The 13987-nt window shown below is 43.6% G+C and overlaps 1 protein-coding gene across 8 annotated transcripts in view; it reads left to right on the forward strand.

Moving 5' to 3' along the window:
• CDH4 (cadherin 4) overlaps positions 1 to 13987 on the forward strand; it is an 819766-nt gene that overhangs the window by 670487 nt on the left and 135292 nt on the right. The window lies entirely within an intron of this gene.

Raw genomic sequence — 13987 nt, forward strand, 5'->3', positions numbered from 1 at the left:
ATGGTTAGGGGTCCCTTTACCTAAAGTCTTTCTCCGCGTCTCTCCTTTGGGAGAGCTTCAGAGGCTGATGACAGATTCAAGGGCCTTTTCAGTTGCAGCTTCAGATTTATGGGATGTTCTCCCCAGTGAGTTCTGCCAGGCACCTTCCCTGACACCTTTTCTGTGCCAGGTGAAAACGTACCTTTCCTCCAGGCTTTTGATCGACTATGATGGTGTTGTTTGCTATAAATGTGTTGCCAAACCTTTATGATGTTGTTGCTTGAGGGAAGCAGGGTTGCTTTGTGTATTTTCATATGAATCGCATGTATTTTTGCATAAATAGGTTTATATAGTATTATTATTTTATTATAATTTATATCCTGCCCTCAATCAAAAGATCTCAAGGCGGTTCACAGAATAAGGGTGGTTCGCAGAGTAATATATTTTTAGTTGTGCTTATGTTTTTAAATGGGTTGTGAGTCACAGCTAGAGACTAGCAAGTTTCGTAAATAGTGAAGATGACAAAATAGTGGTGTTGATGATGGTGATGAACTCCCCCCCCCCTTTGCAGCATAGAGCTATAGCCTCCAGACGTGTACTGACTGTGCCAAACATGCTTTTCCTGCTTGAAAGTGAAGGGTCAGAGAGATCAGGAGGAGACTCTGCCTCTTCTGGCACTGACTGCAGTAACTTTCAGAGTCCTGCCTCCTTCTTTGAAAGCCATGGATCTAAAGTGCCAAAATCTAATGTGCAGGGAGACGCCAGTCGTAATGCACCCCCCCTTTCTTCCCATCCTTGCAAGCTGCCTCAAAGCCTCCAAGTTCCCAAGGAGAGGCAGCTGCCCAAACTCTTGCTCTCCCACCCTCCCTGCTTCTTCCTTTCTCCGCTCCCGCCCTCCCCGGACCAGCGTTTCTGTCTGTTTCTTTCAAACACCTCGGGCTGCCTTTTTCTGCTCAGAGGCTGCATAAAGGCTTTAAGGATTCCGGGCTGCTTTGACACATCCCCGCCAAGCCTCAGAGCGGAAATCCTTGAACGCCGCCTCTGAGCAGAAGGAAGGTGGCCACTGGTGAATTCAGAGAACTTGAGGGAAACATTGACAGCCAGTCAGCAGCCAGCAGTGGGGGACCTGATGGGCCGTCAAAAAGATTTGGAAAGAGAAAACAGGAGGGGTGCCAGGTGGAGCTGGCATGGAGCTCTCTGGCTCGCCTGAAGCAGACTTGTCAGCTACAATTGACCCTTAGGCAGCAGAATCAGCTCGCGTTGGGTAAGTCAGTTGGGTAGGTGGAGAATGTTAAAGAGGCTGCGAGTGTTAGCGACTGAACAGAGCCTGAGAAAATTGCTTCCATTGGCTTCATCCCCAGACAGGGCAATTGAACAAAGAAGTTCGTAGCTCAGTGGAAGATCTGCTTTGCAAACAGAAGGTCCCTGGTACAATCCTGGGCATCTCCAGGTTAGGGCTGGAAGGGACCCCTGCCTGAACTCCTGGAAAGCTGCTGCCAGTCCGTGTAGACAGAGCTGAGCCAGATAGACCAATGATTTGACCTGACCAAGTACAAGGCAGCTTCCTATGGTAGTAAGAGGCTTACTGTCACTACTTGGAACAGCAGCCAAAGAAAAGCTGAAGGTGTTGCTCTTCGTTTAGCAAGGCTCGGGGACAACATTTGCCTTCCTGTTTTCCAGCAGAACATTATTCTGGGCAATGGCTTTGAACAGATTGATTAATTGCAGGTTAGAAGCTGCAGAATCTGTTACATATTCTCCATTTCCCCAAGAGGTGAGAGCTCCCAGTGGACAGCATGGCTGTTTCCTTTGCACAATAAAGGAAAAAGGCACCTATATGTGCACAGGCACCTATATGTACAGTGGTACTTCGGGTTACATATGCTTCAGGTTACATATGCTTCAGGTTACAGACTCCGCTAACCCAGAAATAGTACCTCGGGTTAAGAACTTTGCTTCAGGATGAGAACAGAAATTGTGCTCCAGTGGCACAGTAGTAGCTCGAGGCCCATTAGCTAAAGTGGTACCTCAGGTTAAGAACAGTTTCAGTTGAAGAACGGACCTCTGGAACGAATTAAGTACTTAACCCGAGGTACCACTGTACACAGGAGCATTTCACTACCACTTATGGTCTCCCCGATATGGTTCATTCATCACCTGGGACCCTTCTCTGATTGCCTGGGCCTCAGGGGGCAAAGCTGGTGTCAACTTGGGGCAGGACATTTTCTGTTGTGGTATCCACCTTCTGGAATGCCTTGCTGTGCGAGATCCATCAGGCCCCAGATGGTTGAAGAAGACCTCATTCTGTGTTATCTTTGTGCTGATGTAATTTGTTGAACATGTTGGGCATTGTTAGCTTACTAATTTGAAGTGATATCTGTGAGTTGGGCATTATCTTTTCTTTATTCTGCTTTTGCTACTGGCTGGAGAAATAGTCGCTTTGCTTTGGAGAAATAGGTGGGATAGAATTTTTATGTGCAAAAAAGGAATGAATGATGTCACAGCCTAATACAGTGGTCTGCATTATCTGCTCTAACTGGAGATTCCAGGAATTGAATCTGAGACCTTCTGCAAGCAAAGCATCTGTTCAACCATTGATCAATAGGCATGCTTACATGGTAGAGCAGGAGTTGGCAAACTTTTTCAGCAGGGAGCTGGTCCACTGTTCCTCAGACCTTGTGGGGGGCCGGACTATATTTTTTGGGGGGGATGAACAAATTCCTATGCCCCACAAATAACCCAGAGATGCATTTTAAATAAAAGGACACATTCTACTCATGTAAAAACATGCTGATTCCCGGACCATCCGCGGGCTGGATTTAGAAGGCGATTGGGCTGGATCCGGCTCCCAGGCCTTAGTTTGCCTACCCATGTGGTAGAGCCCCAGAGAGCAATGTGATCAGTACACCGCCAGTACTAGTTAACTCTAGCTAGAAGCTTTCTCTCTTCCAACCTCCTTGCCTTTTAAAAAAAACTCTCTGCTCTTCATTACCTCCTATCTCTCTTTCCCAAATGGAAACACGAACCCATTCTCCCTTCCTTCAGATGGAGAAATGCCACCTTCTTTAAACCCTGATGGGTATCCCATTCAAACTCACAGAGAGATCCCCAGCTGTCAAGAGGCCATCTTGCAGCAATTACCTCCCATTGATGAAACATCACTGGAGCATCCTTTGCTATAAACGGTCTGCCTATCAATAGTGGGACAGGGGCTAGGGGCTCATGGCTGAACCAGCATTCAGTTTCAAATACTGCCATGCCGTTTGCAAAACTGAATAAAGTCAGGCCCATACCATGGTTGAAAAACACACTTTAACCCCTTGAAATATTGCCTTTGTCTTCAATAAGTAAAGATAGAAAAAGCCACCCAAACTGCAGAAGAAGGAGGGAAGCATCGTATGAATTACTGATGGATTTAAAGCTATATTACCTGGCTCCCATTAATGAGGCTATAGATATGGTGACAGAGCCATGTGTCCATTCACTCATTATGACTGCGCTTAATTGAATGGATCCCCAAAGAAGATAGTGATAATTGGACTATAGTTCTTAAAAAAATATATTAAAGGGAGCTGGTTTCGCAGCAGCCTGCTTTAAGCTCCGTCCTTGCATGACAGCATAAAATGCCAAAGCTGGACAAAAGGTTGTCATTTCCATTGAGCTAATGAAGGGATTGTTAGGCAAGTGGGTAGTTTGTAGTTCAGGATGTTCAGATGATATTTCATCAATGGGAGATTCAAAGGTGCATTGAAATAAACATGCAAATGTAAAAAAAAAAAATTAAGAGGTTGAAAGCAAATGTTGCTGCTGAAACATGTAAAGGGCAAAGGAGAAGAAAGTAGTTTGTTAAGGAATGTTTCAAGATTAAAGAGGAAATGTCAGGCACTGGCAAGCAATATATGGATTAGCAAGAAAAATGCACAGCCAGGAGAAAGAGGGACAGAGGAGTGTTATTAGACATTTTGGTGGAAGGGAATTTTTAGAGCTGTTGCAGAAGGCATACAGAAATATACTAGGAGTGTGCAGATGCCCTGAGATTTGCACCATATCTGTGTCTGTGCATTTTAAAAACATTCCAGTCTGCTTCTGAGTCACACTGTGCTTTCTGCACTTCTATCTGTGTTTGGGGTTCCAAGTTGCTTGTATAAAATGAGGCAAATCTATTTATTTATTTTTAAGTCTTTATGGCCAAAGCGGATAAAATCTACAGCCACAGGAGCTCTTCCAGAGGGAATTAAGGTTGCCAAATTGTAGACAAGGGGGTCTAAGGGACTTTTTGTATGTGATGTAAAAAATTATTCTCTTTCTTCTATAATCTCTTGTGGGTGAGGGGAGCTGAAGTCTGTAGCTTTCTGACTTAAAAATAATCAAGACGTGGCCAAGTGGTTTTTATTCTTATTGTTGTTATTGTTTAAGTTTACAACTTCATATCGGCCCCTTTTCTCCCTGGTAATTGGGTTGTATCCACAGTATTCTTTAAAAACAAACAAACCCAGACCTTCCACTGCTGTGCTTTAACAGACAAACAAAACACATTTCAGAGCTCCACATGCAACATTTCCAACAGCTTTCCTTCTTGCCAAGCCCATGGACCTCAATTAAAAAAGAGAGAGATATACAATGGCATTGTAGTGGCCGGCTCCACCCTGACTTCCATCAACTGAAATTCAAGCTATTCATTTAAATAGTTGTTTAAACATAGGGAGCCTTTTCTTTGGAGTGAAACTAAGCTACCTTCTCCTCATCTGGAGAAATACCCTGTGTATAAAGGCAGGGTTTCTCATCACACTAACATAAGCAAAGGCTGTTGGATCGGGCCATTGGCATCCTGTTCTCACAGTGACTGACCAGATTCCCGTGGGAATCTGTATGCTGCTGGAAGGACTATATATTACAACTGTGTGTATCATATGACAGCATCTTAAAAAGCAGAGACATCACCTTGCCGACAAAGGTCTGTATAGTTAAAGCTATGGTTTTCCCAGTAGGGATGTATGGAAGTGAGAGCTGGACCATAAAGAAGGCTGATCGCCGAAGAATTGGTGCTTTTGAATTATGGTGCTGGAGGAGACTCTTGAGAGTCCCATGGACTGCAAAAAGATCAAACCTATCCATTCTGAAGGAAATCAGCCCTGAGTGCTCACTGGAAGGACAGATCGTGAAGCTGAGGCTCCAATACTTTGGCCACTTCATGAGAAGAGAAGACTCCCTGGAAAAGACCCTGATGTTGGGAAAGATGGAGGGCACAAGGGGACGACAGAGGACGAGATTGTTGGACAGTGTTCTCGAAGCTACTAACATGAGTTTGACCAAACTGCAGGAGGCAGTGGAAGACAGGAGTGCCTGGCGTGCTCTGGTCCATGGGGTCACAAAGAGTCAGACACTACTAAACGACTAAACAACAACAACATGTATCCTATAAGCCATGGAACTGCATTATACTGTCAGTAAAGGACCTGATCCTACCCAAACTGTCTGGTGTTTTTCTGTTCCATTGGTACCTTCTGCTGGCACGTCGAATGAGCACTCTGCACATGCCCCAACACTGTAATTCTGTGTGTGGGGGGGGGGTAAACTACCATTCCCAGGATTATTTGGAGAAAGTCATGTGATAGCCTCCAGAAGATCAAAAGAGACTACGAGGCTCTCGGCAGGAAATTGAAGCAACTAAATGCACAAATTGTCATCTCATCTGTCCTCCCAGTTGAACGACGTGGCCCAGGGAGGGAGGGGAAAATAGTGGAAGTGAACAGCTGGCTTCGCAAATGGTGTAAACAGGAACGGTTTGGATTCTTAGATCATGGACTGCAGTTTCTTGAAGATGGACTTCTGGCAAGTGATGGGCTGCACCTCACAACGGTTGGGAGAAATGTTTTTGCCAAAAAATCTCAGAAACCTCATCAGGAGGGCTTTAAACTGACTAATGTGGGGGAGGGAGATAGTGCTCCTGAAGGTAGGAGTCTATCAATTAATGAAGATGATCATCCAAATGTCATAGACCAAATGGAGCAAACAGCACGCGGACCTAGTGGTGGGAGGAAAAAATCCTTAAATAAGAGACACGGGGGAATGATTAATGGACTTCAATGTCTGTACACTAATGCGCAAAGCATGGGAAATAAACAAGATGAGCTTGAGCTCTTGGTACAGCAAACTAAATATGACATAATAGGCATCACTGAAACCTGGTGGGATAAATCCCACGATTGGAATGTAATAATGGGGGGATACAATCTATTTCAGAGAAACAGACCAGACAAGAAAGGAGGAGGAGTGGCGTTATATGTCAGGGATGTGTATACCTGTGAAGAGATCCAAGATTTAGAACCTCAAAGCCAAAGTGAGAGCATTTGGGTCAAAATTAAGGGAGAGAAGAATAACAGAGACCTCATTGTGGGAGTTTACTATAGATCCCCAAGCCAAACGGAGGACATAGATGATGCCTTCCTGGAACAGATGGCCAAGCATGCAAAAGGAAGGGAGATAGTAGTAATGGGGGACTTCAATTACCCGGATATTTGTTGGACGTCAAACTCAGCCAAGAGCATAAGGTCAAACAGATTCCTCACTGGCCTTGCAGACAACTTCATTGTCCAGAAAGTGGGAGAAGCAACAAGAGGAACAGCCATTTTAGATCTGGTCCTAACCAATGTTGATGACCTGGTTAGTGGGGTAGATGTGGAAGGATCATTAGGCACGAGTGATCATGCTCTTCTGAAGTTTACTATACAGCGGAAAGGAGCAGCCAAGCATACTAGGACTCAATTTCTTGACTTTAAGAAAGCCGACTTCATAAAACTTAGGGAAGTGCTGGGTGAGATCCCATGGACAGCAATACTAAAAGGAAAGGGAGTTCATGATGGCTGGGAGTTTGTTAAGAGGGAGATAGTAAAAGCACAACGTCAGGCAATACCAATGAGACGGAAACATGGAAGGTGCGTAAAGAAGCCAGGGTGGCTATCTAAAGAACTTTTAACTGAATTTAGATTAAAAAAGGATGTGTACAAAAAATGGAAAAGGGGGGAAGCCACCAAAGAGGAATTCAAACAAATAGCCAGCACGTGTAGACACAAAGTCAGAAAAGCTAAAGCACAGAATGAACTCAGGCTTGCTAGAGAGGTTAAAAGCAACAAAAAAGGCTTTTATGGGTATGTTCGTAGCAAAAGGAAGAACAAAGAAACAGTGGGGTCACTCAGAGGAGAAGATGGTGAAATGCAAACAGGGGACACAGAAAGGGCTGAACTCCTCAATGCCTTCTTTGCCTCAGTCTTCTCCGATAAAGAAAACGATGCCCGACCTGAAGAATTTGGAGCAAATGATTCAGCAAAGGAAACACAGCCCAGAATAACTAAGGAGATAGTACAAGAATATTTGGCTAGTTTAGATGTATTCAAGTCTCCAGGGCCAGATGAACTGCATCCAAGAGTATTAAAAGAACTGGCAGATGTGATCTCAGAACCACTGGCAGTCATCTTTGAGAATTCCTGGAGAACAGGCGATGTCCCGGCAGACTGGAGGAGGGCAAATGTTGTCCCTATTTTCAAAAAGGGGAAAAGAGAGGACCCAAATAATTACCGCCCAGTCAGTCTGACATCAATACCAGGGAAGATTCTGGAGCAGATCATTAAGCAAACAGTCTGTGAGCACCTAGAAAGGAATGCTGTGATCACCAATAGTCAGCATGGATTTCTGAAAAATAAGTCATGTCAGACTAACCTGATCTCATTTTTTGACAGAATTACAAGCCTGGTAGATGAAGGGAACGCAGTGGATGTAGCCTACCTTGATTTCAGCAAGGCATTTGACAAGGTGCCCCATGATATTCTTGTAAAGAAGCTGGTAAAATGCGGTCTTGACTATGCTACCACACAGTGGATTTGTAACTGGCTGACTGACCGAACCCAAAGGGTGCTCATCAATGGTTCCTCTTCATCCTGGAGAAGTGTGACTAGTGGGGTGCCACAGGGTTCTGTCTTGGGCCCGGTCTTATTCAACATCTTTATCAACGACTTGGATGATGGACTCAAGGGCATCCTGATGAAATTTGCAGATGACACCAAACTGGGAGGGGTGGCTAACACCCCAGAGGACAGGATCACACTTCAAAACGACCTTGACAGATTAGAGAACTGGGCAAAAACAAACAAGATGAATTTTAACAGGGAGAAATGTAAAGTATTGCACTTGGGCAAAAAAATGAGAGGCACAAATACAAGATGGGTGACACCTGGCTTGAGAGCAGTACATGTGAAAAGGATCTAGGAGTCTTGGTTGACCACAAACTTGACATGAGCCAACAGTGTGACGCGGCAGCTAAAAAAGCCAATGCAATTTTGGGCTGCATCAATAGGAGTATAGCATCTAGATCAAGGGAAGTAATAGTGCCACTGTATTCTGCTCTGGTCAGACCACACCTGGAGTACTGTGTCCAGTTCTGGGCACCACAATTCAAGAAGGACACTGACAAACAGATGATATCCTTGGTCTTCTTTGTCATGCTATCCTGCAGCTTATGGAGTAAGGAGATATTTCAGATTACTTCATGACAGGAGGAAGGCTGTGAGCTGGGGATGTGGTACAGGACTTGCAGCACAGAGAGCAGACGAAGAAGGATGGACATCTCATGGTCATCTATACTTTGATGGGGTGGTAGAGCACCTGCTCCACATGCAGAAGGTCCCAGGCTCAACACTCTCCATCTCCAACTAGAGCTGGCAGAGATCCTTGGTTGAAATGCTTGGAGAGCATCTGCCAGTCAGTTCAGATCATGGACCAATTGTCTGACCTGGTATAGGGCTCCCAACACAACACAACACAACACAACACAACACAACACAACACATGCCTTGCGTGTTAAGATAGACCATCTTTCAAGTTCTCCTTATGGCAAACTATCACCACATAAGATTGCCGGAAGAAATATCAACAACCTCAGATATGCAGATGACACAACCTTGATGGCAGAAAGTGAAGAGGAATTAAAGGACCTTTTAATGAGGGTGAAAGAGGAGAGCGCAAAATATGGTCTGAAGCTCAACATCAAAAAAACGAAGATCATGGCCACTGGGCCCATCACCTCCTGGCAAATAGAAGGGGAAGAAATGGAGGCAGTGAGAGATTTTACTTTCTTGGGCTCCATGATCAGTGCAGATGGTGACAGCAGTCACGAAATTAAAAGACGCCTGCTCCTTGGGAGAAAGGCGATGGCAAACCTAGACAACATCTTAAAAAGCAGAGACATCACCTTGCCAACAAAGGTCCGTATAGTAAAAGCCATGGTTTTCCCAGTAGTGATGTATGGAAGTGAGAGCTGGACCATAAAGAAGGCTGATCGCCGAAGAATTGATGCTTTTGAATTATGGTGCTGGAGGAGACTCTTGAGAGTCCCATGGACTGCAAGAAGATCAAACCTCTCCATTCTGAAGGAAATCAGCCCTGAGCGCTCACTGGAAGGACAGATCGTGAAGCTGAGGCTCCAATACTTTGGCCACCTCATGAGAAGAGAAGACTCCCTGGAAAAGACCCTGATGTTGGGAAAGATGGAGGGCACAAAGAGAAGGGGACGACAGAGGATGAGATGGTTGGACAGTGTTCTTGAAGCTACCAGCATGAGTTTGATCAAACTGCGGGAGGCAGTGGAGGACAGAAGTGCCTGGCGTGCTCTGGTCCATGGGGTCACGAAGAGTCGGACACGACTAAACGACTAAACAACAACAACAACAACATCACCACATAACTATTAACTGAATGACTACCCCTTATTAAATGATTGGGGAAACACCCGATGAGTTTCTTGTGCCACCGCTTTAATTGTATCTGAGAGTCTGAATGTCTTTGGTGGCACTGAAGAGGACCATAGTCATCACCCAAGATCAAAGGTTGGAGATGGGTGGAAAGCCCAATGGTAGAGAACATGCTTTACATGCACAAGGTCCCACATTCAATCCCTGGAATTACCAGGTAGGGCTGTGGATTTCCCCTGTCTGAAACCCTATAGACCCCCTGCCAGTGAATGTGGTCAATAATGACCTAGATGAGCCTATGGTCATAGAATCATAGAATTGTAGAGTTGAAAGGGACCCTGAGGATCATCTAGCCCTGCAATGCAGAAAGATGCAGTTGTCCCATATGGGGATTGAACCTTAAGTCTTGGCGTTATCAGCACCACACTCTAACCAACTGAGCTATCCATCTGATTCAATATTAAGTCATCTTCCTGGGTTCCTAACTAGGGATGGGCCAATCGGTCAGTTTTGATTTCTCTCAGGATCTCATTTTTTCAGTCTTAAATTCAGTTCTTTCTTTTTTAAAAAATGATATTTATTAAAGTTTCAAAGAAAAGATTACATAAATAAAAAGAGGGGGGAAAGAAATAAAAAGGAAAAAAATACAAAATACAGAAAAAAGAAAAAAAACTTTAAAAACACATCAATCTTTCCATGCCTTACATTTCATTTCCTTACTTCCCTGACCTCCTCACACCTCCCTTTTTTGTATTCCTGTTCTGTTAGTTAATTCAGCAATTCCTTTCCCTCTTTGTTTTTGTCTTAATCCTTTAACTTAATATATTATAACTTTGGATTTTCACCTGTTAACAATCCATTTTTACATACACCTTTATAACATTACTGCTAAAACCACTTAACTTCATTCTGACATCATTCTAACATTCATTAATTTTGCAGTATTTCTGTAAATAGTCTTTAAATTTCTTCCAATCTTCTTCCACCGACTCTTCTTCCTGGTCTCAGATTCTGCCAGTCATTTTCGCCAGTTCCATATAGTCCATCACTTTCATCTGCCATTCTTCCAGAGTGGGTAAATCTTGTGTCTTCCAATACTTTGCAGTAAGTATTCTTGCTGCTGTTTTAAATTCAGTTCTTCACATTGGTTTGAGATTTTGTGTGTGTGTGTGTGTGTGTGTGTGTGTGTAGTACTCCAGAAAATTCATCAGTGCAATTCATCAGTGCAAATTTCCGCTGATATATGCATTTTTACAAAGCAATTGTCCCTAATGTATTTTGTATGTCATTCTCAATAATATATGCATTTTTCTACACATTATTTGGCTGGAGAATTCTATTTGGAAATTTGGAGAAATGTGAATTTCAAAGGATGGCTGCATTTCGGTTTTCAACTTGTTTTGGAAAGTCTGAATTTTGTCTTTAAATGCGAACTGAATTGAATTTCTGCCCCATCCATAGTTCCTACCAACAGCTGAGATACTGATAGCATTTCCCATCATTCTTGGATACAACTACACTGATCTCTCTTGCGGCTGGGTATATTTCTCTGCAGCCTTGTAAAGCTTCATCCAGTCTACAGCAAAGGCGATCCAGCCCTCTGGAGAGCTTGAACTAAATATTTTATAAAAGAGGACTTTGAGCACATAAAAAGTGGAGGGAGGGAGGACACAGAGAGAGGGGAAAGCAGAGAAAGCAACTGCATTTCCATGCGTATTGCTGGCATGGCAATAAATGTTGAGACTTCTCAAATGCCACCAGGACTTATTTGAGATAATAAGTATTTCAGCTCTGTGTCGCTTGTAGCAGGAATGGCACTCACTTTCCCCCAATCTTCTTTAAACACATAGTCTTTACTAGCACATTCATCTCCTCTTAAAAACCGAAGAGTCAGAGGCTTTTGAATCTCTTCATATGGAATTTCCCTAGTAAAATTCTTCCAAAAATTACTGGAGCAGGGTCGCGCATAGCGCTTTTAAAAAATGCATGAACCCCCAGCTCTGTGATTACCGCTGCTTGGCTCTCAGAAACTGCAGCACTCTGAGATTGGGTTTCTCCACCAAGTGAAAGATAAAAGGGAGAGCTTTCTGGTAGAAGAGTTAGTGGCTTGTTTAGTTATGAATGTGGTGGGGGTGGGGGAACTGAACATTTCTTCATCATATTTCCTTTTCCCGCATACACTGGTGGAAGGAAGCAATAATGCTAGATCAAAGTTTTGTACAAAATCAGATAATCTATTTCATTGTAGGGGTTTGGACATGCTCACTCATTTTAGCTTTTACTATTAACAAAATCCCAACGTTCTAGCAAGACGGGTTGGGTATAATCTTCCTCGTGCTGTTTAATGGAGAGCATTTCCAGGGCATCTTACAAATCCTAACAATAATATGGGCTCATTTAGGAGGAAAGGTGGGGATTAAATTTAAGAAAATAAAATAAATGATAATGAATAGTAATATTTAAAAATATGAAAACAAGCCAGGATGATGTTCCGTGGAGAGTTAGATGACTTTGCATCATAGCAAGTCTTATTTCACACTTTCCCATCGCTTTCCATATTGCAAATAGTCAAGTCTTTGGGGAAAACAGGTTTATTGTGCAAATCAACTTTAATTGTGCAACCAGAATTTGACAGTATGCGAGTGAATCCCACCTCCAAACAGTGACAGTCTGAATGTGGCACAGCCAGAATAAATAACATCATAAAAACCACAAAGCATCAAAACAGTTCCCACTGCAGATTAAAAGCCTGGAGAAATAAATAGGACCCCACTTGGAGCCAAAAGGACTTAATTGAGAGCGCCAGGCAAGACTCCATCGCAAAGACTATAGGTTGTGTGCCATAACTAAACTAACTCTCCCTAGTCACCACCTGTCTCACTTTAGACAATGGAGGCAACCTGGAGGATGCTCAAACTCTAAAGTAATGAAGATCTTGTGACCCTCCATATCTTGTAGGACTCCAGCTTGAACCAGCCCTAGCCATCAGGGATGATAGGAGTTGTAGACCAACAACATTTTGAGGAGATCAGGTTCTCCAACCCTGGAGTATGGGAGCAGGTAATCCTCTAAGTACATCAGGTCTCAGACTTTGGACTTGGGGCTCTTGATTCACTGCAGTACAGTTGATCATTCCAACTTGGCATTTTGCTCATGGGATTCACTATCCCCTGACCTTGGCCCTGCAGTTGATCTCTACTAGAGATTCCCTCTGCAACAAGTGAATTCCTTCCATGGCCATTTTATGCTTTCTTTAAGCTGGGAAGAGAAGGATGAAACACTGATTTGGGAGTATCAGACGAAGGTGGCAGTAACACTTGTGAATGCAAGTTGCTAGAAACCACAGAAGGCAAGAGTGCTCTTCTGCTTGGATCCTATGAGTTTCCCAAAGGCATCTGGTTGGCAACTGTGAGAACCAGATATTGGCCTAGATGGACCATTGATCTGATGCAGCAGGCCTCTTCTTATGTTCATCTATTTTGCTGGTGGTTATTTTTGGCTGTTGCCGTTTTCTCATCAGATTCCTCTCCTTCTGGTTTTTTGCCCGTCTAAAGATTTACCCTCATCTTCGAGCAGGCATGTTGCACCATCTGTTGCAGAATTTCTCCAGAAAGACCTTGATGTGCAACCAAGTTACATATCTGTGACTTCCCACAGTGTGCGGGTTGTCTCTTGTCAAATGAGAACAAATGGCTATAAGGAAAATGACACCTTTGTTGCAAGGCGGCCTTGCGTTTGTTTTTATTTCGGGTTTTATTATTTCCATCCTTGGTTGTGGGGTTGTGGGAGGGGAGAGAGAGAGAGAAATCATGAAGAAGCAAGAGAGAAGGGACAAAGATGCTCTGCTCTTACACGCTTGTCCCGTGAAGTAAGGGAAATGACCGTTGGGTTTCAGCTGTAGGAAGCCATTTAAGATGTTCCAGTGGAAAAATGAACAATTCAGAGACCACAAGAGCTTGTGTTCCATCTCCCCACAAAAAATTGGTCCTGATCCAAGAGGAGATATGAATTGACCCTTTCCTCTCATTTTTGCCAGTTGTTCCACATGGCTTATTTGCTGCTTCTTTGTCCTGCCCCCTTCCAGGAGATTTGTGAAGTTGAACATTCATTGCATGTAATGAACTGCAAACCTCTATGAACAGCATTCATTTCTATGGCATTATTGCTGCTAGCTCTTAACTCTGTGGGCCTGTGCAATAAAAACATAAATACAAAGGTTTTATATGTTAATAAGCTTGGGTATCATTACTAAAATAATCAAACGG

Source organism: Podarcis vaucheri, assembly GCF_965113315.1.
Source record: "Podarcis vaucheri genome assembly, chromosome: 6".
Lineage (NCBI taxonomy): Eukaryota > Metazoa > Chordata > Lepidosauria > Squamata > Lacertidae > Podarcis > Podarcis vaucheri.